Below are 27923 nucleotides of genomic sequence, written 5' to 3' on the forward strand. Positions count from 1 at the left end.
TAATTTTCCCCTCATACTCCTGGATTTTTTTATCTCTCTTTCTTTCAGCTTCCTCTTTCTCCATAACTTTATCTTCTAGTTCACCTATTCTCTCCTCTGCCTCTTCAAGCCGAGCTACCGTGGTTTCCATTTTGTTTTGAATTTCATTTAAAGCGTTTTTCAGCTCCTCATGACTGTTCCTTAGTCCCTCGATCTTTGTGGCAAGAGATTCTCTGCTGTCCTCTATACTGTTTTCAAGCCCAGCGATTAATTTTATGACTATTATTCTAAATTCACTTTCTGTTATATTATTTAAATCCTTTTTGATCAGTTCATTAGCTGTTGTTATTTCCTGGAGATTCTTCTGAGGGGAATTCTTCCGTTTGGTCATTTTGGAGAGTCCCTGGCGTGGTGAGGACCTGCAGGGCACTTCCCCTGTGCTGTGGTGTATAACTGGAGTTAGTGGGCGGGGCCGCAGTCCGACCGATGTCTGCCCCCAGCCCACTGCTGGGGCCACAGTCAGAGTGGTGTGTGCCTTCTCTTCCCCTCTCCTAGGGGCGGGATTCACTGTGGGGTGGCGTGGCCCGTCTGGGCTACTTGCACACTGCCAGGCTTGTGTTGCTGGGGATCTGGCGTATTAGCTGGGGTGGGTAGGCAAGGTGCACGGGGGGGTGGAGGGGCAGGCTTAGCTCGCTTCTCCTTAGGTGATCCACTTCAGGAGGGGCCCTGTGGCAGCGGGAGGGAGTCAGATCCGCTGCCGGAGGTTTGGCTCCGCAGATGCACAGAGTTGGGTGTTTGCGCGGAGCGAGCAAGTTCCCTGGCAGGAACTGGTTCCCTTTGGGATTTTGGCTGGGGGATGGGCGGGGGAGATGGCGCTGGCGCCTTTGTTCCCCGCCAAGCTGAGCTCTGCCGTCCGGGGGCTCAGCAGCTCTCCCTCCCTTTGTCCTCCAGCCTTCCCGCTTTCCGAGCAGAGCTGTTAACTTCTGACCTCCCAGACGCTAAGTCGCGCTTGCTGTCGGAACACAGTCTGTCCGGCCCCTCCGCTTTTGCCAGCCAGATTCGGGGGCTCCGCTTGGCCGGCGAGCCGCCCCTCCGCCCCGGCTCCCTCCCGCCAGTCCGTGGAGCGCGCACCGCCTCGCCGCCCTTCCTACCCTCTTCCGTGGGCCTCTAGTCTGCGCTTGACTCCGGAGACTCCCTTCTGCTAATCCTCTGGCGGTTTTCTGGGTTCTTTAGGCAGGTGTAGGTGGAATCTAAGTGATCGGCAGGACGCGCTGTGAGCCCCGCGTCCTCCTACGCCGCCATCTTCCCAATCCAAGAGTGAAGGCAAATATGAAGGTGGGGAGAGGAGGAGCTGGAATTTCAAAAATCTATAAAGTGCTATATTTATCATATAAGAAGATACTTTAAACAGACATTGTATGTCACAAAGAAACCAACTAGAGAATCAGCTGGTCCATTTGACAATGAAAACACATAAGCACACTGGGGCGTACGTACAGGTGGCTCAGTCAGTTAAGCGTCTGACTTCTGCTCAGGTCATGATCTCACGGTTTGTGGGTTTGAGCCCCATGTCGGGCTCTGTGCTGACAGCTCAGAGCGTGGAGCCCACTTTGTTTTCTGTGTCTTCCTCTCTTTATCCCTCCCCCACTTGTGCTCTGTATCTCTCAAAAATACATAAACATTAAAAAAAATAAAAAAAATTGGAAATGCCCTATATGTAATTATTTTAAAAAAATACATAAGCACATCCACAAATGAAAGAAAACAAAGAGATTAAATTCTTTGCTCACTTTGGGTTTTGCTGAGGAATCATATGGGTGACTTATATTATAAACTTGTACTTACAATTAGACGTACTGACCTACTTCATTAAATCCACCGCAAAAACCATTCTCGATCAACACCCTCCCTTCTATTCACCTTCCCTGTATCTGACCCTTAGAATGATGTTTTCCTCCCCCTTCTAACTTTTTTTGCCACCTCATTAAATTCTGCACCCAAGGTGGGTGCTCACACACTACTCTAATTGAAACATTTATCCTTCTTGTTCCCTGGGATCAAGTTTAAGTGCCAGGGGCTTGCAGAGTTGTGCCCGGATGTCAGGATGAAGAGAGTGGCTGGAGATGTGAGGTGTCATCCATCAACATCAACATTCTGTGAGATACACAGCTTACCTAGTTCCAGGTCATTCATCACTCAGGCTACTGGCAGGTCATCACTGGGCCTCAACCTCATGACCCCTCGAACTTGGCCCTTATTCAGTCATTGCCATATCCTTCCCAAGGAGCTCAGACAACAGTGATATTCCCTCCCATACCACTCTGGGACCTCAGGTCACTTACTAGCCTTGTCTAAGATACTTTACTACTTCTGTCTTGCTCTTGGATGCCTCACCATGGCACAAAAAGATAGGCAGAGCCCTGGGAGGCTGACTGACACCCATCTTCCTGGAGGTATCACCCCACAAATTTTACACATGATGTGAAATTTCAGAATACGGCCAGTCCTTGGCAGCCCATCTATATTCCACAGATTCAGTGGGGTGCTGATAAATGTTTAACAACTGGCTCTCCAGGGCAGTGGAGGGAGTGGGCAGGTTGTAGCATTTGCCAACTTCCAGAGAGTAAACCTCTTACCCTGGTGGATTTCAAGTTACCAACATGTCACCAACAAGCTCACAAAACTCCAAAAAATTTAACAATTGGTTCTCACAAGCTGGAACAAGGCAGGTCCAGCACGCTATAGCACAGGCACCCTCCATTTCAGGGCCCCCATGCCTTTCTGAAGTAATCCCCCTAGGGCTGCAGTCGAGGAAGGTAAAAAGGCAAGGGTCAGCCTTCAGTTTCCAGTGACAGCCTCACACGTAGTCTGGTGTTTGCCTTCTTGTTTTCTTCCTTCCCTGGATCTGAGTCAGGAACAGAAAAAACAACACTTTATCTAATCTCCCAAATCCAGTGTTTGTTATTGACTCCTGGAAATAGAAATAGATTAGCCAAGGATTTACCTCTTCTGTAATCTGATTTATCTGTGTATCCCTTCCCTCAGGCAATGAAGACAGAATTCATAACTGTTCAAATAGAGGAAATGGTTTAGGAAATACTAAAGGGAAAAAAGCTTCATTTCTATCTTGATATATATATATTATTCCAGCACATCACCAAAATAACCTCCAAAAGATAGGTAGAAATAATGATCTCTTATTTAACAATTTATAATGTATTCGTTCAAATTTATTGCAAGGTGTTACATCCTCATTTAGTTCCAGGGTCTGTGTTACGTAGCAGATATGTAAAGATGAGTAAGATTGCCTAATCTTGAGGAGTTCATAAATCTTGCTGATACATGTTCTAATTAAAATAGTGGTTAAGATACACACACACACAAACATACATACATATACATATACATATACATGTACATGTACATATACAAACACACCCTGTATATATTTTTTCTTATAAACCATATGTATATAAATATATAAACTATATACATACCACATATAAACTACATACATGTGTATATACACTGTATACTATACATATATATATACACACATATATATATAGTATATATAAACTTAGGTATCAAAACTTACAAAAATCAAGAAAATAATTTTATCCTAAAAATCACCTTTACACAGGGGCAGGGGAGAGCTTTGTGTTCAGGAAGGCTTCTAGAAGAAGCTGAAAATGCTCTATTTCTTGATCTAGGTGGTAATTGCATGGAGGTTCACTTGATTGGAAACTATCCATCTATGGTTTTATGAGCTTTTCATTATGTTATTTTCTGATTTTCCAAAACTGCCCCCCCTGCCTTAGTGATTTTGCCAGTTGATTATATCAAGAATTGTTCTTTTCATACTTCATATTTTCAGTCCTAAGCATAACCTTTTTCCAGGTTCCCTAGCTAATTGAGAGTTTTTAATGCTCCTGAGGATAGTTGTTTTAGAGATAATATCTTTGAGGGTTTTTCCTCACAAATATTTAGCCCTGATTTTCTTTTCTAAATAAGGAATGGATATGTTTTATCCTTCTCACCAATAGGATGTTAAGTTAAATGGCGCTGGGATCAATGTTCATGATGGCCCATCATGGCCCAATCTCCAACAAAAGGGCACTCTCCCTTTTCCAAAACTTTAGGGTAGGAGAAAGCACCACCACTTTACTCAAGGCAGGGAGCAATCCTGCTTTTCTATGGGATGAGGACTGGGGTTTGGGATCTTAATTCAGACCTATGCATAGAGGGAGGCTGGACCAGCAAGAACAGGCAGTGACACCAAGAATCAAGGCACAGGGCAAGGATATTCCCATAAACTAAAAGGGAAGCAATAAAAGGGAAATTTTCAAAAACTTCTTAAGGCCTTAGATTGGAGAATGTTCCTTAATGTTCAAAAGGCTACTAATCAGATTCCTCACTCAGCTACTTCAGCCACTCACTCCACCTCCGAGCCTGATTCTTCCTCTGTATAAAAAGAGATGGAGAGAGAAAGAAGAATAACAATAAGCAGTAAGTATTTTGGGGGATTCTTATGGGACTCTGATAATATACGTTGAGCATTTGGTAAATGTGAGGGCACATTATTACAGCAATATATTCATTTAAACAAAATCTACAGTCAAACAATTTGGATGTTTTTGAGATTTATTTTGTTGGCATTTTACTTGGAAACTCTCTGGAAGCCAGCACTGAATTTATTATCCAGGGACAGATGCCTTATGCATACCTTTAGGTTGTCTAATGGCTGGTGTTAAAAGAAACAAGCAATTATAACCAATTTACAGATTCCATCTAGAACACACATTATGCAATATCCACTTATGCCAATAAAAATAACTGAGTATAAAATATTATTTTTAAATTACTTTAAGTGGAAACTCTAACTCATATTTCTAAAATCCTCAGAAATCTTCAAAACCACATTTGTGGAAGTCATCAGGGAACTTTTATATTCTACTGCTCTGTCTTTGCTCTCGGGTCTCAGGTCTTCCGTGAGGCTGTTAAAGCAAACTCTTGTTAAAAGTTCCACATCTTATAATAAGGATAGTAGAGGTCACAGAGCAACCAATTAAGTGTCAGGAACTGGGTCTCAAAAATCTTTTCCTCAGTCCTTGACACAGGCTATCTTCACTCTAACTCTCAATAGTTAGTGTATCTATACTCCATGGGTTTTGCTGCCTAATCTTCCAAAATAATGGCTAGGAGGAAATTTTTAAACTCTAGGCAATTGGTCCCTGACTCATAAATTCTCACCTGGGAACATGTCAGGGGGCAGGTACAATGCAATCATTCCATTCCCTCACGACAGCCACATTGTCTGCCTCCCTTTCTCCCTTTCACCCACTGCACTAATGCTCCACCCATCTAAGCCCTCAAATCCAAATCTTTACACAGTATTTGGAATTTCACATGACTTTAATGCAGGAAAAGGGCAGGAATGTCCTGCCATTACTAGTACTGTCTGATGACCCCACCCTTCCCAGTTATTTACTTTAGTAATGAAAAAAGTAGCCTCCGAATCTTCATTAATCAATCAATTAATCAATCAATCAATCAATCAATCATTGTTGACTCATTAGGTCACTATGTACTGTACGATTTAACACAACCCCCTTCCTCAGCCCTCAGTCCTAACCCCCTTCTTATTCAATCACCCATCAGAGAGAACTTCCCCAACAATATGCGTGAAGTAGATTTCCCTCCTGTCTCACTTCTCTAGCACACCACTGTTCCATTCTTTCTCACTCCTTACCTCATGAGATGTAATTGTTTAATGTTTTTTATTTTGTGTTGGTGCTTTTTGCTTATACTCCCACAAAATATTTTGAGCTCTATAGGGGCAGGATCTTGTCTGCTTTGTTTACCTCTTTGTCCCAGTGCCTGACACAGAGTCTGTCAAGAAAGGGGAAGGGTCAGATATTTTACCCTACTTGCAAGCCAGTAATGTAGCATGCCACAGTTTCATTGATGCTAGTAGAAAATATGAGACTCTGGGTCAGAGATGAAGGATAGTTTATGACTTACAGCAACAGCAGATGCCAGAGTATTGGCACTTTTTAATAATTTATTTATGTTTTAATTTGCATCCAAGTTAGTTAGCATATAGTGCAACAATGATTTCAGGAGGAGATTCCTAATTACCCATTTATCCCATCCCCCCTTCCACAACCCCTCCAGCAACCCTCTGTTTGTCTTCTATATTTAAGTCTCTTATGTTTTGTCCTCCTCCCTGTTTTTATATTATTTTTACTTCCCTTCCCTTATGTTCATCTGTTTTGTATCTTAAATTCCTCATATGAGTGAAGTCATAGGATATTTGTCTTTCTCTTATTAATTTTGCTTAGCATAATACCTTCTAGTTCCATCCACATAGTTACAAATGGCAAGATTTCATTCTTTTCTGATTGCCAAGTAATACTCCATTGTGTGTGTGTGTGTGTGTGTGTGTGTGTGTATATATACACACGTATACAATGAAAAAAACATGTGTGTGTGTGTGGGTGGGTGTGTGGGTGTGTGTACATACATATACATACACACTATGCCATTAAAAAGAATGAAATCTTGCCATTTGCAACAACATGAATGGACCATGGACACTGAGGGTATTATGCTAAGTGAAATAAGTCAGAGAAAGACAAATGTGTATGATTTCACTTAAGTGTGAAATCTGAAAAACAAATTAACAAACAAAACTTGGTAACTGCAAGAAAAGAGGCAATTGGGGTGGTGAGCAAAATTAGTAAAGGGTGTCAAAAGCTACAGATTTCCAGTTGTAAAACAAATAAGTTGTGTAGATGTAATATAACATGATAACTATAGTTGATAACACTGTATGGTAAATTTGAAAGTTGCTAAATAAGTAAATCTTAAAAGTTTCATCATAAGTGGAAAAATAATTGTAACTTTGTATGGTGACAGATGGCCACTAGACTTACTGTGGTGATCACTTTGCAATGTACACAAATGTTGAATCATTAGGTTGTACACCTGGAATTAATATAATGTTATTATACTTCAGTACAAAAATGTTGATTGAATGAATAAATGAACTTGAGTACCAATCCAGCATAGATGATGGAAAAAACATTAAATTAAATTAATACAATAGGAAATCTCCCGTTCCCAAAAAGACTTCCTTGCCCAGTGGTGTGGCGGCAAATGTTTCACAACCACCCAGGGATTGGGGGTACATTGTTCCCTTTGATTTGTAGCGACAAAAATATCCCCAACGTGACCAACTACAAGCTACTGGCGTCATTGAATGAAGAGTTGGTAAGAGATGCACAGCAGTACATCATTATATAGTATTTCCACCATACAAATATGTGAGAAGTAAGTAAGATGACTCATTTTCAGAAATACCAAATAAAAGCTGTGCTGCCTGGTTAACAATAGGTTTACAACCTAATAGAAATAGGTACAAACCCCCCCACATACAATGGAGTCACAAACCCTTAGACACTTCACTTCCTGGTTCTTCTTCCACTCTCCATTTCATGGGCTTATTTTCATGGGCTTTGCAATGAGCATGTTCCAAAGAACTGAAGTCTCTGTGTCACCTCAAGGAATGTATATTTGTTCCAGTCAGACTACTTTTTGCCTGACATGGGCATAGGTGACTTCCAGGTAAGGATGTAATCTCTGTAGTACTCAGCCAATGAGGATTCAGGGGAGGGACTTGCATGCTAGGAGGTAAATTGCCTGCTGTAACTGCCCTGAGTGTGCCTGTCTATCAGACACCTACTCTTGCAAGAACATTGATTAAAGCCTCACTTCACTGTACTCCGAGTTTCCGAATCCCTCCTTTGTTGGGTCAGTGCACTTATTTCTCAAAAATACAAAACACACAAATCATCTCAATAGGTGATTTTACTAAATAATAGTGAAATGTAGTGAAATAATTAGGAAGCAATGAGTTTTGAGTGTATATTACTTTTTAAAATAATTTATGTAATTGTAGGATTGTATGGTTTTTTTAAATTTATTTTTAGAGAAAGAGAGAGAGAGAGCATGTGAGTAGGGGAGAGGGGTAGAGGGAGAGAAAGAGAACCCTAAGCAGTCTCCACGCTCAGTGCAGAGCCTGATGTGGGACTTGATCTCAAGACCCCTCAGATCATGACCTGAACCAAAATCAAGAGTCAGATGCTCAACCAAATAAGCCAACCAAGAACCCCTGGTTTTATTTTTAATAATATCTGTCCTTAACAACTGGCTCATAAGAATTCTTGAAAAGTTAACCATCAGCTCTTTTAAGGGAGTTCAAACCAGCTTCAATGTACCACAGCCCTTACCATTGTTTTTTCCTGCCCTCTCCCTGTCTTTGGAATCACTTTTGTTACTCCAACCCCACTATGTACCTTATTTCCAGATCTCCTAATTCTCTCAAACATGGCTTCTTATCCTGCTCCTCAAAGCTGAACTTTGCCTCACTTCTTTCCACTACCCCCCACCAAGTACCATTCCTAAAAACCTTCAGGTATGTACTCCCTGCCCCTCCTAGCCCTTCTCCCCACCAAAACATACACATCCCTGCCCACGGAAGTACTCCCAGGGAGGAATACAGGCAATTCCAGTCTTCCTCAGTAATCAAGGCTAAAGCAGGAGAGATGGTCACTGGATTCCCAAGTGATAACTTTAAATATTTCTTCCCATAGAATCATTGTCTCACGTTTTGTTAGGTTCTATTCCTTTTGGTACCATAATTTAAGTACTTCATGTATTATAATAGGAATTTATAAACAAACCTGAGATGTTAATCTCTCATCTTCTGTGAAAAAAATGCATTAAGATTTCCAAATTTAGAAAGGAACTTTGGAAACATATTCAAATAGTAGACTGCTCTATATATAGTAGACCCACCCTTATTTGTGAGGGATGTGTTCCAAAACCCCCGGGGATACCTGAAACCACGAAACAGTACTGAACCCTATATATATATACTATGTTTTTTCCAATATATACGTACCTAAGATAAAGTTTAATTTATAAATGAGGCACAGTAAAAGATTAACAATAATAAAATAGAATAATTATAACAATATACTGTAATAAAAGTTATGTGAATGTGGTCTCTCTCAAAATATTGTACTGTATTCACCCTTCTTACAATGATGTGAGATGATAAAATGCCTTTGTGATGAGATGAAGTGAGATGAATGACACAAGCATTGAGACATACTGTTAGGCTACCACTGACATCAGAAGGAGAATGAATCATCGGCTTCCCAACCGTGGTAGAACAAACATAACTGAAACTGTGGAAAGCGAAACTATGCATAAGGGGGAACTACCTTATATTTAAATGCTTTTCATTTTTTGAACTATGTCCACCAGAGGGCACCAAAAATTTTCCTATAGTAAAATATATTTACTCAATACAGAAATTAAGAGCAAGCCTGTATCATTACTTGCTGATAAAACTTTTTTAATGTTTATTTATTTTTGAAGGAGAGAGAGACAGAGCACCAGCAGGGGAGGGGCAGGGAGAGACGGAGACATAGAATCTGAAGCAGGCTCCAGGCTCTAAGCTGTCAGCACAGAGCCCGATGGGGGGCTCAAACCCTTGAGCTGTGAGATCATGACCTGAGCCAAAGTCGGACACTCAATCGACTGAGCCATTCCAGGCGCCCCCCATTACTTCCTGATAAATTGGAAACTATTAGAGTCCTAGATAGCAACATTATTTCAAGTTTATGTGGGGAAAAAAATCTAGTTGATCTTACTTTCTTAAGACAAAACAAAACAAAACAAAACAAAAAAAAAACAAGCATGAATGTATGAACATTCTTATTTATTTTTAGAAAATTTCAATAGTATATCACCACAAGACTGAAATTTCATTTTTTTATGTGAAAGCCTCAATATTAAACTTTCATAGTAATTGAATCTCCAGTTGGTTATTCATTGATCCATTTAACATATATTATTGGAAAACTTCTCATGTTCAAAACATTATACTAGCAATTACCACTCCTGAGACATAAATAATACAAAAATGATTGCCTTCCTGTATCAGCCAGGGTTCTCCAGAAAAACAGAACCAACAGGGCGTGTGTGTGTGTGTGTGTGTGTGTGTGTGTGTGTGTGTGTGTGTAAAGAGATTTGTTGTAAGGAACTGGCTTGTGCAATCATGGAGGTTGGCAAGTCTGAAAGCAGTAGGGGAGATTGGCAGGTTGGAAATTCAGGAAGGAAATGACGCTGCAGCTTTGAGGAAGAATTTCTTTTTCTTTAGGAAACCTCAGCTTTTGCTTTTAAGGTCTCAACTGATTGATGTGAGGCCCATCCACATTATCACGGTTAATGTCCTTTACTTAAAGTCAACTGATTGTAGATGTTAACCACATCTACAAAATGCCTTCACAGCAACGACTAGATTAGAGGGGTTTTTTCCCCTTTCCTTTTTTTTTTTTTTAAGTAGGCTTCATGTCTAGTTTGGAGGCCAACACGGGGATTGAACTCACAACCCTGAGATCAAGAGCTGAGATCAAAAGTCAACTGCTCAACCAACTGAGCCACCCAGGTGCCCCAGCTAGATTAGAGTTTAATTAAGTAACTGGGTACTATAGCTCAGCCAAGTTGACCCATAAATTAACCATCACATTACCCTAAAACATTCTTCTCCTGAGATTATTTCCAAAGACACACTTTTTTGAAAAGCTTACCAGAAATCGAGAAGTTCTCTACACCAATCTGGAAATGGTGCCATCATTCCTGCTCCCTCACCACCGCCCAGACACTCACACTGTTATACCTACCTGCAAGGGAGCCCAGAAAATGTGATCTACCCAGGGGCTCAGGAATAAGAAGATAATACAAGTGGTTGGGGAGTATGGACATCTTTATCACAACTGGTATCTTATTTTACAGAGATTTGGGGACACAACTGAAAAACAGAAAGAAGGAATAACCCGTCCTGAGAGAAGTGAGCACAGAAAACTATGCACATAAATCTTGAGATCAAAACCATTTCTCTCTCTTAAACTCTTCTTCCCCATGGAAGACAAACAGTCAAGATGGTGGAGTAGAGTTGAAATATGAGGGAACTTAATATCAGAAACGGAGTTTTAAGAAGATAGTCACAGAAATTATTCTATATGTGGGCACCATGGCATTAGCAATAGAAATACAGGACCAATGGTGCCTGCAAAAGCCAGGTCGAAGTTCAGGGATGATGCACAAACCTGGGATGGGTTTATTAGCATAACAGGCTTGCTCCTCCTGTCTACCTATCCATCCTCCTCTCCCCTGTCCTTCTCCTTCAATAAACATCTCCAATTATGTCTCTTTCATTAAACCTCTTTGCTTCAGGCCACCCAAATTTCTTTTAATTTGCATCTTCTTGCATCTCTAGCTAATATGAAATATTTTGGGTTGTGACAACTCTTTTTTGTCTGTTTTTTGTAATTAGAACAATTATTCAAAGTTCAGGAACATAGCTAGTCTCTTTTGTATACCTCATGCTTAACTCAGGGTTGGCCCATAAAAAGCGATGTATAAATATTTGTTACTTGATTGGCTTCCATTTCTGGAGTCAGGTGAGAAGGGTGTCTCCTGAGAATGCAGGATCTTAGCTGGGAATAGGAAAGGCATGAGTTCTCCTCCAGCATACTCTCACAGACAAGACTAGTCAGACTTACTAAGGGATTGAACATCGCCACTTTAATAATGTGCTGAAGACATTCTTTTCAATCACATTTACTTCCCCCCCCACACACCAAACTCTTTTATATAGACTTCGTGATGTTCCAAAAAGGTAGATATGGTCTAATTTCCCCCAGACTGAAATGAGTATGGCAAAAGCAGCATTCTGGACAAACAACTGATTTCCAGGTTTTCCCAGATGGAGAGAGCTATTTTCAAGTAGCATCTTCCCAGTCCAGTTACCCACAACAATAGGTGAGCACACTTTAACTCTTAAAGAACTTTGTGACAATAAAAGGGTTAATTTAGATACAACGGATCTGCATTGTGCAATAAAAATGACAGTTATTTACTTCACTAAACAAGGCATCCCATCATATGGACATGTGGCAGAGGAAAATGAATAAATCCCCTGGAACATGAAACACTCTGGTTTCTGAGTTGCTTCCTGTGGTTGATATCAGGGGAAATATACCCCTACTTAGGTTGGTCCCACTGGTGACCCCAAAGCATCCTAGTTTGTTGGAGTCAAAGAATATTTATCACACACCTTCTATCATACCTGTCCATGCTTTTGTCTGCTGAGCCAATGAGACCTATTATGCGCAGGTCAAAACTTAGAAGTTATTAACATACTCTTTGAACATTTGAAGTAGAACAGACCTCAGAAACAATCCAGTCTAATTATATTTGGTTTTTTCCCAGTTCTCTATGTCTACTATTAAACCATCTCTGAAAACACCTGTGCGGCCGTCAAATATGGACTTCAGGATGACTCCCAAACGGAAGTTTTCCATGACTCATCCACCATTAATAAAAACAATACTCCACCTAGATCAGTTTGCCCTGAGGTGTGTTCTCTTAAAACCTTGTATTTCTCCTTCATATGCTTCATCCCAAATGCAATTAAATACTTGTACAATTATTTGTAAAAAAAAAAAAAAAAATATTTCACTTATTTTACTATATAGTTCACTAATAATATGAATATAGTAATTATTATATACGAAGAACAAATAATATGTCACAGAGAGAAATTCTAATATTCATTTCCAATATTTTCCTCAAGGTATTTGGTGAAAATGTCTTTACTCAAGGATGATTAAGAGAATCATCACTATTGGGGTTCAGTCCAGTCCCTATTTCTCTCATCTCCTGTTTATCCAATTTCTGCATCCCTTCTGTTGAAAGCCACACACTGTTTGTGGTTTTACATGCTCCAGAGTATACTTCCTTCTAGAAAAATCGTTATTCTTACTATCTGTTCACGGGCTTGCTCAGTGTTCCGTTTAGTATCTGCTTTTACTAGTTAAGCTGTGAAAGTGGGTGCTTTCCCTGCTCTCCACTATATTTACAAAATGCCATCTGCCACTTGTCTCTGTTCTGAGTCCTCTGTGTCCCGTGGGGAACATCCACACCATAGATCTGCACTATGTTGAGGTGATAATGAGGGCTTTACTTTCATCACATTGGAAGAGGAAGAAAAGCTACTGATGAGAGCAGAGTTGAAAACCCTCATGGAAAGTAATAGGGATGCCTTGCTTACTGCCCTTGAAATAGCATCAACGTTCAGCCTAGAAGTTGCAGCAGAGGAGTATTTAACTCTATCATGCTCGATAGCAAGTGGGAAACATTAGCATGTGTTACACTTTTCAGTATTCCTATGGGCAATCTAGCAAATTATCAGGAAAAAACATTATTTCTGAAATGCATATAAAAATTAGTGGCAAATGCAGAATACCAGATATTTCAGAGGAAATTTTTCTTCCATGCTTGTCAATTTGATGTTTCTGCTTTCTCAGATTTTTCAGCTGAGGTATCTCAGCTGTTTTCTCAGGAGAAAAAAAGCATTTAATATTTTCATAAATTATCTTTATAATATTCATATAATAGAAACTATAAGTGTAAATACGAGTTTGCAATATTCTCGTGTGAAGACACTGTGGCATCACACTCTGAAGTGAACAGAATCACGGTACACTCATGACAAATGGGCTTCTCTGTTCACTTATCTCTGGTTTATGGTTTGGCACATTTTCTAACATTCATTCAGTTACTCTACAACCCCAACCAGGTCAAAACTGCAGAGGTCAACTTGACATAAATCAGTTATAGCTTCACTCTGTTTTATAACAAACATACTAAAACGTTCATCTCCACAAGCCCTCCGACAAATCCATGTCAAGGGTCACAGGTGAAATCAGACAAGATATTTATCACAACTATTTAAAAAACAACTCTAAATGCGTGCCATGACCTGGGTCAGAAGCACCAATTGCTACAGCAAAGATGACATATGCCTTAATTGGTTTACAAATCTTACAGGCAGCAGTGATAGAGCCTTTCTCATGCCACCTACAACACTGTGAGTTTCAGAAGATATGACTAAATGAGTTTAAACTGTCATTTAAATAATATCTTTCATGATGAGAATCACGCTGTATAATGTGCTGTAATTACAATTCATCATTCAAATACAGAAATTTAGCTCATTTGACAGCACCTAATCAAGATCAATACTGCATTTTTCACTGCCTTTTATTTCCACCTTTGTCAAAACCAACAAGTGCAATAGTACATGCATTCAAGCATTTAAAAAATGTGTTGCAAGTATTTTGTCTCAGAGTAACTGACAACATTTCATGAATCCCTTTGCTTCTAAAAGTCCATTTTAAGTCTCTAACATAAGCATGGTGTACTACACGCTATGGATAAAATGAAATGAAAATCAGAGACATGATCCACTGTATTGGTCAGAGTTCTCCAAACAAACAGAACTAGTAGGATATATGTATATATAAAGAGATCTATTGGGCACCTGGGTGGCTCAGTCAGTTGAGCCTCCAACTCTTGATTTCTGTTCAGGTCTAGGATCAAGCCCCATGTTGGGCTCCACACTGAGCATGGGACCTGCTTGGGATTCTCTCTCTCTTCCTCTGCCCTTCTCCCCCATTCATGCTCTCTTTCTCCCTATAAATAAATAAATAAATAAATAAATAAATAAATAAATAAAATCTATTTAAGGAATTGCCTGTTAAGACTGTGGAGGCTAAGAATTCCCAGAATATGCAGTCAGCAAGACCCAGGAGGGCCAGTGGCATAAATTCCAGTCTGAGCATTGGTAGCCTCCAAACCAATGAAGAGACAATGTTTCAGTTCACATCTGAAAGCAGAAAAAGAACAATGTCCAGCTTAAAGCAGTCAGGCAGAAGGAGTTCCCTCTTAACTCAGTTTTTGTTGTTGTTGTTGTTCTCTTGGTCTTTAATTGTTTGGGTGAGACCCACCCATATTTTGGAGTCTACTGATTCACATGTTAATTTCATCCAGAAACACCCTCACAGACACAGCCCAAACAATGTTTGAAGAAATGTACGGCACCCCAGTGACCCAGTCAAACTGACATATCAAATTAACCATTAGACTCATTCACAAAAAGCCCATTATTTATGGAAGAAATACGACAAACACAATAAGTAGTGTAAACAATGACAAAATGACATATAATTAAGTGCTAAATTGAATGATAATGCCTGTAATTCCTATAGAAATTCAGAAAGAGAATAATCGGAGAATTTCTGATTAACTAACTGTATAGTGAATATGTTTTCATTTGCCTACAAGCTACTAAGTCCAAAGAATTAAACAGTAAATAAGGGCTGATTGTTCACCAACAAAAAGAAACAAAAAATAAAATGCCTGCAATGACTTAAAAACAGAAAGAAAGAAAGAAAGAGAGAGAGAGAGAGAGAGAGAGAGAGAAAGAAAGAAAGAAAGAAAGAAAGAAAGAAACACACACACACAAGCACAGACATGAGGGAGAAAAATAACAGCTTCAGCATTTTCCTGTATGAATCTTGATAACATTTTATACCTCAGTGTGAAAGACTGCTTTAGCTGAGAGAAAAAGGCTTTTGATGCCACATATTCCCAAAACACCTGCCGGTCTTAAGTGTTTCAGCAAATAAGTCAGCCTGCTGGGAATTCTTGGGTTATAATTTTTATATTCATAGCTTCTCAAAACTTTTTAGAGGTTTTCAGCAGAAGAGAAAAAGCAGGTGATGCCAGTCAAATGATCTTTGAGAGTATCAGATATTCTTCTCTGCCTTAGTTTGCTACCCACCAGATTCTACTCTTTTACAGTAGTATTTTAATGGAAGAAGTACAAGGGATTATTTCACATTCAGTTATTTCCCCAAGGATTACACAATGAGCTGGAAGCAATTTCATTGGCCAACCTTAATAGCAGTTTTTACTGGGAACTAATAATAGAAATCATTATACAGAAGTTTGACAATATGTCTCTGTTTCTTGAGGATATGAATCCCAAACAGCCTCAGAGTTATTGAAATGTCTACAGCTGGAAACCGATTTTCTTCCTTCAGTTTTTTTTATTATATTTGTTATGTTGAAACACAATAGTTGTTTCCTGTTATTATATTTCAGTAATTCTAGATCAACTTTCCAATCTGACATAACCACAGTTTCTAGCAAGGTTCAATAACCTAGCACAGGCTAACTGAATGCTCCCTTTCTGACAACAAGAACAGCAAAATTTACTCGTTTTCTCAATTCTGTCAGTACTCTTATGACAATGATTTTCTGAATGGTCATTCCCTTAGCTGGGATCTGACAGAATGAAACTGTTCCTTCTCTTGAAATTTTCCTATCATTTAGAGCAGCCTCTCTCAACCACAGAAGACTGGACATGAGCAAGTGGAAGTGAGCATCCTTATCTTCCATGACCAATAGTTGGCATGTAAGAGATCCTGGAGTTTCCATGGCCCAAATGAGTTGCCTGGAAGCCTTGGTGTTGAGACATTTGAAGGATCCAGTACCAGGAGAAATAAACCACAGAACCCAGGAAAACCCACATAAGTGGAAGGGACTATAGACTTCAAGAGGAGATCCCAGCAGGAAACCCAAGTAGACAAGGTGAGATTACCTATACCCTTGTGGAAATCACCTGAAGAAAATCAGGCACTGAACAAGCTAATCACTCAACAGAGACCCAAGAATACAGAAGGTAGTCCAATGCCAAAAGACTACCTCCACACTACATTAAACAATTCAATCTTCTCTCAGAACAAATATGCCATCTTGGACAAAAAGAAGAAAGAGGACACCTCATAAGAGGTGGGGAGAAAGAGTCTTAACAGGGAGATTACACTTTGAACTGATGAGCTATTTTATTCTACCATTCTCCCTAAAGATTACTCACAAAAGCTAAATCAATCACAAAGAAACACTTGTCAAACCAGAAGAGGATGAGTCACCTCTAATAGACAATTTAAGTGTTTCCTACCATACTCATGCTTCCACTAGCTGAACTCGAGATAAGATCAATGATAGCAATGGGGTGTCTGGGTGGCTCAGTCAGTTAAGAGGCCGACTTCAGCTCAGGTCATGATTTCGCGCTCCGTGAGTTAAAGCCCCTCGATGGGCTCTGTGCTGACAGCTCAGAGCCTGGAGCCTGTTTCAGATTCTGTGTCTCCCTCTCTCTCTGACCCTCCCCCGTTCATGCTCTGTCTCTCTCTGTCTCAAAAATAAATAAACGTTAAAAAAAAATTTTTTTTTAAAAAGATCAATGATAGCAAATAAAAGCAACAGCATATTTTGTAGAAATTTGTATTGTAGTATAAATTTTAATTCCAAAATGTAGAAATGAATAAGATGTAGTTCATGTCCTCCATGAACTCACACTCTATATGGGGAAAATACGATAAAAACATAGTGTGATAAATGGAAAAATAAAAATATGTATGAGCACAAAGTTAGCACAAAGGAAAGACTGTTAAAATACATGTGCAACCTAAGAGGAGGATAAGAAAAGACTTCCTGGGAAAGAAAGCTAGGTTGGGTTTTAGAGGATGAATAGAAGTTTATCACACATTGGAGAGAATTCCCTGTAGGTAAATAGAAAGTTACAGAAGAGTGAAAAAGTTAAGAATGTTCAGGTTAGTTTCACTGGATCATAATAGAAAAACTCAATTTTCAGACAGAATTCCATTCACTGGTAACTAATATTATTGCCTTAGAGGATAAAAACTACTTTTGTTTCATATGATAAAATTCTACTTTTTAAAAAATATTTAATAGTGTACTCAGTGTAACGGAGAAAAAAAGTATAGTATTGTTCAACCACTAAAAGTTAGAAGTGACATTTCAAAGATAATTTTGTAGGATTATTGTTCTTGTCCTCAATCCAGTAAATATACTCCAGATGGTTACAAATGTTTATTTCTAAGATGTAAAAAAAATGAGATCTGTTTCCACTTTTTCCAGTATCACCATCTTTTGTAATTTCCAGTTTTAAAGAATTATAAGTCTCCATACAGGAGGTGCTTGATGTCATTAATTATTTTATTTTGAAACATCTCCTCAACAACTATTAAAAATGCTTACCCTATGGGGCACCTGGGTGGCTCAGTCAGTTGAGTCTCTGACCTTGGCTCAGGTCATTATCTCACAGTTCATAGATTTGAGCCCCACGTCGGGCTCTGTGTGGACAGCTCAGAGCCTGGAGCCTGCTTCAGATTCTGTGTCTCCCTCTCTCTCTGCCCTATCCCACTCACACTCTGTCTCTGTCTCTCTCAAAAATAAATAAATATTTAAAAAAATTTTAATGTTTATCCTAATGATTTTGTGTCCTATTGACAATACTGAATATTTTTTAAAGTCATTATGTTGTATATTCTTTATAATTCTTGCTCAAAGACTATAATGCACTATTTTCTTTAAGTGGCAGTTTATAAACCAGTTACATTTCAAATAATCTCAATAGGCTGAAGAATACAATCTTGATTTCATAGGTAAAGAGGCACTTTTAAACCATGTCCAAGACTGTGGGAGCTGACTTATAAATACAAGGTATGACCTGAAAGATTCCAGAAAGGACCTCCTGCCCAAGTACATTTCATCTACTTGCCAGGGCACCAAAGATGCTCTACTGATGAGCCACAGCTTTGGGTTTCAAGGACTCCTTGACCATCATTAGTCCTATATTAAGTCACCAGCATCCTGTTAGGGCTAACATTGGGACATTTTCAAAGAATAGCTTCCAGTAGCATTTCTCAGCAAATGTTTGGTACATGATAAAGGAATTCCATGCTCAAATAAGGTTGAGAAATACTAAACGGTATTTTTCTTAGAGAGTCACAACATATATTAGTGCATGAAAAGCTCTGAAAAGACCAACAATTAGAAAAAAATCTGAAACTTTTTAAAACTCAGCTATTCCAAAATTCAGTTGACACTGGGACTCTTCTGGCTCCTATGAGAATTAATAATAACAGTAGCTGAAAGCAAGACACTAAAAATTAAACAAAATGGGGGAGACTACCTTGGGGCCAGAAAGAAGTGCACACATGGCTAAGAGAACTGAATGGCACCAATGGCAATGAATATGGACCATTCCCAAAGAAAAAAAAATGAATGTATTCAGCTCTTTTCTGTGGACAGGTCCTAGGGATGAACCAGTGCTTTAGGCAGATAAAATTTATTTGGTCTGGACAGCTTTCATTTTATTGGAGGTGGGTCCTAATAGAATCACCTCTTATTAAGATGCATTTTAAGGTTATGTCACCATTACCTAAAGACAACACAAGAGACAGTCGTAAGAAATCCATTCCTGCACTTACTATGAGGAGAAAGTCAAAAACATTCTCTACTGTTTCATTCAATGCCCCTTGTATAAAGCACCACATTGAAAATGCTTTTTAGAACTTAGTGCTAAAAACAGTTTGCTTTCCCTAAGGAACTGAGATACCTCCTTTTTTCCGAAAAGAAGTACTAAGTCTTTCTACTTGCTTTGATTACCAGGAAACTCAAAGCTAAATGTCAGAGCAAATAAACAGCTACACAGGCCTATAAGCACTGAATGTTTGTGAACTTCTTCCTGCTCTTATTGATGCCTCCTCAGTCATGACCCTCTATTTCTCATTCCCCATTAGTTTATTGTCTGTGCTTCTGATAAACCACCACTGGTTTATCCAAAGGCCATTTGGGAATATGACAGAGGAAGGTAAAGATATGGAAAGATAAATAAAGACAGACAAACAGAAATGACTGGCTCCTACAAGATCTATATAGAACAGAACACCAATACCTTACATAGGATCTGGAATGTTAATGCCTAATTATTTTGAAAATATCTTCCCAGCTTGTATTTCCCCCATCAAGATATCGAGAGGTCTGTGTTTCTCACTGAAAGATAGGTCTAGGATATAAAGGACAAGTTAAGGCTGCCAGCTCCCACCAGTGCTTGGGTTGAAGGGATTCTATTGGAGGTGGGCTAAGGAGTAACCTTGCAGTGGCCATGAGGACATACTAGAGATAGGCCAGAGAACCTGACACGTAACTCCAAGGGAGACTCTCTTATGGATCTGCAAAGGGCTGGGAGTAAGTTCACCTCTTCTGCTGAAAACAGGCTCATCCACCAATAAGGGAAAGTTAGGATGAAGCATGACAGGAGAGAATACACACACACACACACACACACACACACAGCTAATGTGTTTGAGTGACGGGGAATTAATTTGGAAAGAAACTGCCATATCATCTATTCGAAACACATTTTGTATTGAGGAGAAATTGTAGGAAAATTATTTGTGTTCTAAAGGGCTCAAAAACATGTTAATATATAGTTGATTGGTCACATATAGAAAACGCATTTAGATATGGGTTCTTGAATAACATTGCCAACTTTATTATTCAACAATTAGCTGAACCACAAGTATTTTAATGTTATAACTTGGAAGTTAACCCCCACCCCCACTCCTGAGGGACTAGTGGGTAGAGGGTAAGAATACCAGAATTTATGGCATTGAGCAAGCTATTACAGGAGGATTGACTCTGATTATAGTTTTCCAAGGACACGATTGTGGCCTGGTCTGAAGGGTTCCTTATATGTAACACCTTAGAGAGCAACTATCCTGAGGAAATTACTGGAGAGGGGATAGCATTACCACTTGTATAATTTTCCCAATGGAAACTGCACTGATTCATTTATTCCAACAAACACCGAGAGTTTTCCATCTCCTGGATCTGTCTGTTGTCCCTTAGCACTTGATACACCTTTCTTTCTCCTCAGGAAACTCAGGGCCTCTGTGGCTTTTTCCACATCACACTATATGCGTATGCCAAATTCTCCAGTCTGTCCTTAAACCCACTTGGCCCTACATCTCATTTAACCACTGCTTTTATCACTCCTGTGCTATGGTGGCTGCAAGGCTTCTCTAGGACAATGGTAATATCTCCATGCTACTCCTAGGAAAGCAAGATGAGGGCTGTCTCTGCTCTCAGTTTCACCAATAGGTCAGACATTCCTATCCCCCATCCTATTCCATTAAGATCTAAAACTTGAGAGGGAGAAGGTGCCTCAGCCCTCTCTTAGAAATTCACACCAGCCACTGACTCTCTTGTTTCCTTTATTCTGAAGCTCCACTCATCTACCAAGAATGTAAAACAAAAACAAAAACTCTCCTCTGTATGTCACAGGGAAACTGGCTTTGAGTCTATTCTCTCCTACACTCTTGTTTATGGATAAATTCTATTTACTGTTTCTTCAAGCTTTGGTCATTGATGCTAAAAATCCTGCTTTGGGGAGATTCATGAAAACTTTCTGGCTCAAGAATTAGGCTCTTCATTGAAAACTCAGGTTTTCCATTATACCTCAGTAAAACTGGGGAAAAAAAAGAAAAGAAAAGAAGACTTAGGCCTTCAAGATCTTTATCACTGCTATGGGTTTCAAATAACCAATTGACTTCTTTTTCTAAGGCTAAATCTGTTTTTCCTTTTAAATAATGGATGCCACTGCCTGAAATGTAATGACCATGGAACACTGAAAACAAAAATGTGGAAATGGAAAAAAAATCTCAGTTTTTAAAACCTCCAAATGTTACCCTGAGACAAATGCAAATATGATTAAGTAGAACCTATCTCACACACACAAGCCCTCTTCAAACTCTGAGGGTTTTTTTTATTGACACATAATTAGTGTACAACATAGTGTAAGTTTAAGGTATATGATGTATAGATTTGATACATTTATATATCACAATATGATTACCACCCAGCTAACACCTCCATTACATCACATAATTATCATTTCTTCTCTGTAGTGGGAACAATTAATATCTATTCTCTTAGCAACTTTGAAGATTATAATACAATACTGTTTCCATAATCACTATCCTGTGCATTAGATCTTCTGGACTTATTTACCTACTAACTACAAGTTTGTACCCTTAAGCAACACCACCCGAACTCTCCCACCCGTCAGCCCTTGGTAACCACCATTCTACTTTCTGTTTCTACATGTTCAGAACGGTTTTTATATAAACTTTTTATTTTTTTAATGTTTATTTATTTTTGAGAGAGACAGAGAACAAGCCGGGGAGGGGCAGAAAGAGAGGGAGACACAGAATCCAAGGCAGGCTCCAGGCTCTGAGCTGTCAGCATAGACATGGGGTTCCAACCCAGCAACTGTGAGATCATGACCTGAGCTGAAGTTGGATGCTTAACCGACGGAGCCACCCAGGTGCCCCAGGTGCCCCTATAAACTTTTTATTGAGGTGTAACTCACATACAGAAAAGCACACAAACTGTGAATGTACATCCTGCTGAATTTTTACTATGTGAATACAGACTTATCACGGCCACAGGTCGGGAAGAAAAACATGACAAGCATCCCACCTACACTCCCAAGAGAAACTGACATCATGACTTTCATCACCACCCATTAACTTTGCTAGTTTTTTAACTTTTTATAAGTGGAACCATAAACTGTGTTTTTCTGTCTGCTTTTTTCCCTCAAAAGTATATATGTCAAATTCATTCCATAGTGTTGCACAGGGTAGTAGCTTATTCCTTGTCATTTCTTTGTAGATTTCCTTTATATGACTGTATCACAATTTATCCATTCTCCTGCTGAGGGACATTTTGGTTGTTCCCAGTTTAAAGCTATTGTGAACAAACTTGCTGAGAACATCCATATACATATTTTTTGTTGCACATATGTATGTATTTCTGTTGGTGTACAACTAGGAATAGTATTACTAATTCATAGAGTTATATGCTTAGCTATATAATAGATATTACCAAACAATTTTTTGAAATGGTTCTAGCAGTTTGAACTCACTAGCAACATTGAGAATTTTAATTGTTCTACATCTTCTTCATCAACACTTAGTATCAGCAGTCTTCTTAATTATAGCTGTTTCCATGAATATATAGTGGTATCTTCTTGTGTTAAAATTTGCATTTCCCTAATGACTAAGGTAGCATTTCATGTGCTTCTTTGCCACTTGGAAATACTTTTGTGAAATGCTTTTAAAGTCATTTGTCATTTTTTATTAGGTTTCTATCTCTGATTTATAAGAATCCTTTGTCAGACATACATATTGCAATTATCTCTTTCTGCTCCTTGACTTTGCTTTTACACTTCTTAGAGAGGTATTTTAATAATTGAAATTCAATCAATCTGCACAAATCTGTTGCATTTCTGTACATCAATAATGGAGCAGCAGAAAGAGAAATTAAGAAAACAATTTATAATTGCACCAAAAAGAATAAGATACTAGGAATTAACCTAACCAAAGAGCTGAAAGACCCATACTCTGAAAACTATAAAACACTGATGAAAGAAATTAAAGATGACACAAAGAAATGGGAAGACATTCCATGTTCATGTACTAGAACAAATATTGTTAAAATATCTATACTACCCAAAGCAATCTACACATTTAATGCACTCACTATCAAAGAACCAACAGCATTTTTCACAGAACTAGAACAAATAATCCTAAAACCACAAAAGACCCCCACATAGCCAAAGCAACCTTAAAAAAGAAAACCAAACTGGAGGCATCACAATTCCAGATTTCAAGTTATATTACAAAGCTGCAGTGCTCAAAACAGTATGGTACTGGCACAAAAGTAGATACACAGATCAAAAGAACAGAAAAGAAAATCCAGAAATAAACTCACAATTATATATATGGTCAATTAATCTTTGACAAAGCAAGAAAGAATATCCAATGGGAAAAAGACAGTATCTTCAAAAAATCGTGCTGGGAACACTGGACAGCAACATGCAAATGAATGAAACTGGACCACTTTCTTATACCATACACAAAAATAAATTCAAAATGGATTAAAGAACTAAATGTGAGACCTGAAACCATAAAAATCCTAGATTAGAGCACAGGCACTAATTTCTCTGGCATCCACTGTACCAACTTTTTTCTAGATAGGGCTCCTGAGACAAGGGGAAAATAAACTATCAGGACCACATCAAAATGAAAACCTTCTTAACAGCAAAGGAAACAATCAACAAAAATAAAAGGCAACCAATGGAATGGGAGACGATATTTGCAAATGACATATCTGATAAAGGGTTTTTATCCAAAATGTATAAAGAACTTATACAAATCAGTATCCAAAAAACAAATAATCCCATTAAAAAATGGGCAGAAGACATGAGCAGACATTTCTCCAAAGAAGACATCCAGATGGCCAATAGACACACAAAAAGGTGCTCACCATCACTTATCATCAGGGAAATGCAAATCAAAACTACAATGAGATACCACCTCACACCTGTCAGAATGGTTAAAATCAAAAACACATGAAACAACAGGTGTTGGCAAGGATGTGGAGGAAGAGGAACCCTCCTGCACGGTTGATGGGAATGCAAATTGGTGCAGCCACTCTGGAAAACAGTATGGAGTTTCTCAAAATGTTAAAAATAAAAAATAGAACTACCCTACTATCCAGCAATGACACTACTGGGTGTTTACCCAAAGAATATAAGAATATTAATTCAAAGGGATACATGCACCCCTATGTTTATAGCAGCATTATTTACAATAACCAAGATATAGAAACAGCCCATGTCCATGGACTGATGAATGGATAAAGATCTGGTGTATATACATACAATGGAATATTATTCAGCCACAAAAAAAGAATGAAATCTTGCCATTTGCAACAACGTGGATGGAGCTAGAGAGTATAATGCTAAGTGAAATATGTCAGTCAGACAAAGACAAATATCATATGATTTCCTTCATATGTGGAATTTGAGAAACAAAACAAATGAGGGGTGCCTGGGTGGCTCATTTGGTTGAGCATCTGACTTCGGTTCATATCATGATCTTATGATTCGTGGGTTCAGGCCCTCCATTGGGCTCTCTGCTGTCTGCACAGAGTCCACTTCAGATCCTCTGTCTCCCTCTCTCTGCTCCTCACCTGTTCATGCTTTCTCTCTCCCTCCTTCAAAGATAAATAAACATTAAAAAAAAAAAAAAGAAGAAACAAAACAAATGAGCAAAGGGGAAAAAAGAAAGAGAGAGGAACAAGTCAAAAAACAGACTCTCAACTATAGAGAACTGACAGTTACCAGAGGGGAGGTTGGGGGGAGGGGAGGAAGAATGAAATAGGTGATGGGGTTTAAGGAGGGCACTTGTCGAGATCAGCACACAGTGATTAAAATAAAAACTTTCAAAAATTTGAAATTTGTAAATTTAATGCAGTTGAAATTATCAGTCTTTTCGTTAATGGTTAGTGCTTCTTATATTCTCTTAAGGAATCTTTGCCTACTACAATGCTACTAAGACTTTCTTCTATGTGATATTCTCAAAGCTTTATTATCTTATGTTTCACACTAAAATACAATCCACCTGGATTGGATACTGTGTATCACGTACAGTGCTAGTCAAGATTAATTTTTTTTCCATATGGCTACCTAATTTACCCAGCACCATTTATTTAAGAAACTATATTTCCCCACTGTATTATAATAGGATACTTTTGTCCTGAGTCATGTGACCATATATATATTAGGCTATTTCTGGGCTCTTTATTTCATTCCATTTACCCTCAGTAACACTTTTGTCTTGGTTTCTAACCACCTCCCCTCACTTAACTATCTCCTTATTAGGTCTTACCTTAAATATTACTTCCTCAGGGAAGTCTTTTCCAAATTAGCCATAACCACCATCTTTCAGTCTCCAACACAGTTCTTTCTATTTGTATCATTCATAATCCTATTAGGCACATTCTGATAGACCCATTCTATTAACAAATGAATCCACTATACCCTAAGCTCCATGAAGAAAGAGACTATGTCTGTCATGTTCACAGCAGGATTATTCCTGGTTCACAGGAAGTCCTGGGTAATCCAGGTTTGTTTTGTTTTGTTTAACTCAGTAACCACTCAGTCTATTATTTTTTCATTGCCCTTAGCAAGTGTTTCTTCTTCAAATGTTGGTGTCAGCAAAGTTCCTGCCTTAACTTGTTGGCCCTCTCTTTCCCCTCCCACTATCCAAAGGCAATCTTGGGGCACCTGGGTGGCTCAGTGGGTTAAGTCTCCAATTTTTCATTTCAGCTCAGGTCATGATCTCACGGTTTCATGAATTCCAGCCCCATGTTGGGCTCTGTGCTGACTCTGCCGACCCTGCTTGGGATTCTGTCGCGCGCACTCTCTCTCTCTCTCTCTCTCTGCCCCTCCCCAGCTCACACTCTCTCTGGCTCTCTCAAAATAAATAAACTTTAAAAAATTATTTTTAAAAAGTCAGTCTTATCTATTCACATGGATTTCACTACTAGCTAGATGATATGACTTAAAAATACAATTCTTCCAGATTCATAAATATAGAGAACAAACTGAGGGTTGCTGGAGGGGTTGTGGGAGGGGGGGATGGGCTAAATGGGTAAGGGGTACTAAGAAATCTACTCCTGAAATCATTGTTGCACTATATGCTAACTATTTTGGATGTAAATTTTAAAAAATAAAAAATAAAATTAAACATATACATATATACATTATATACACATATATATGTGTGTGTGTGTCTGTGTGTGTGTGTGTATACACACATATATATATATATAATTCTTCCACCTTGATCACAAGCTTCAGATTTTTATACCAAATCGCCTACTATGTATTTATAACTGGATGTGACACAGATGTTTCAAACTCAACCTGTTCCAATTGGGCTCATCTTTTCCCAGTCCTCCATTGCCACCCCCACCTTCTCCTCTTATATATACTATTTCAATTAATGGTGCCATCAACCACGTAGTTTCTTAAAGCAGAAATCCTGTAGTCATTCTATTATCCTTTATCTCCACCTACCCACATCTTTCATTCATTAATTATTCTTCCCACATGGTTCTAGAATCCTTCTCCCATCCCTACTACTAGTATCTAATCAGGTTTCCATTCTTTTTTACCTTGACTACTGAAATAGCCTGCTAATAACTCTCTTTATCCCAATTTTGCCTTCCTTTGAAGCTTCCTCCACATAGCATTCAGAATGACATTAAAATTCAATTTTTGGATTTTTCATGCTTAAACCCCTTCCAAGGCTTTACATAGCCTTATTATTCAGTTAACACACTTGGCTCTCTATAACTTGAGTCTTGATTTACTTTTTCACTTCTACCTTCTATTTTACCTTCCAATTATCTCCAACTGCTTTCAATTCCTATTAAACAATGATGTTTCCTTCATGTTTAGCTTTCTTTATGGTGTTCCCCATGCCTGGAATGTCACTCAGCTCTTACCCTTCCTTCAAGATTAGATTCTAGAAACATCTCTTCCAGGAAGCCCAAACCGCTGGGTTGAACTGAGTTCATTTCTGCTTCCCCCACAACCCCAAGGCAAACTTCATTACCACATAATTTGTAGTCTGTCTCCTCCACTAAACAATCAGATACTTGATAGCTAGCCCAGTATCATATTTGTTTTTGTGCCCTGGGATATAGTAGACAGCCTGGCATATATTAGGTATCTAACAATAGCTATTTGAAATTTTTTAGATCACTTTGAATCTCTGTGACAGAACCCAATATCCACTTTTCCCTTTCTTTCTTGTATCCTGTTGAATTCCAATTTTATTCCAGGTGACAATGTGCCCAGCTCAGTGACTACATTTCCTACCCTCCCTTGCCGTGACAGGAGATCAATAAGATGTAAGAATCGCTGCTGGCTTTCTGGAAACCACTTTAAAGGAGCCTGACCCAACTGACTCAACACTTTTGTCATTTATTCCTCCCTACTTCTCCCTGAAATATGTTCACAATGACTGAAATTCTAGAAGACATCATGTGTCCTTGAAGATTCAAAGCCATGCTCTCAAGACAGAAGTATGCTTCCCTAATGATTATAAAGCTTTCATACATGCGCAGCACGGCTTTCTTTTAGACTTTTGTTGCATAAGAGAATATGACACCTACTTTGTTTAGCCTATCTGGTGTCTTTGTGACCAGCAGCTGAAAGCAACAGTAGCTGCTAG

The 27923-nt window shown here is 38.8% G+C and overlaps 1 long non-coding RNA gene across 1 annotated transcript in view; it reads right to left on the reverse strand.

The window, feature by feature from the left end:
* Positions 1-1664: 1664 nt before the first annotated feature.
* The window catches only part of LOC125921745 (uncharacterized), a 64517-nt gene continuing 38258 nt past the window's right edge, over positions 1665-27923 (reverse strand). The window contains exon 3 of the long non-coding RNA XR_007457481.1: positions 1665-2884. This is a non-coding gene — a long non-coding RNA (uncharacterized LOC125921745). The remainder of the gene's footprint in view (positions 2885-27923) is intronic.

Source organism: Panthera uncia, chromosome C2 (genome assembly GCF_023721935.1).
Source record: "Panthera uncia isolate 11264 chromosome C2, Puncia_PCG_1.0, whole genome shotgun sequence".
NCBI lineage: Eukaryota > Metazoa > Chordata > Mammalia > Carnivora > Felidae > Panthera > Panthera uncia.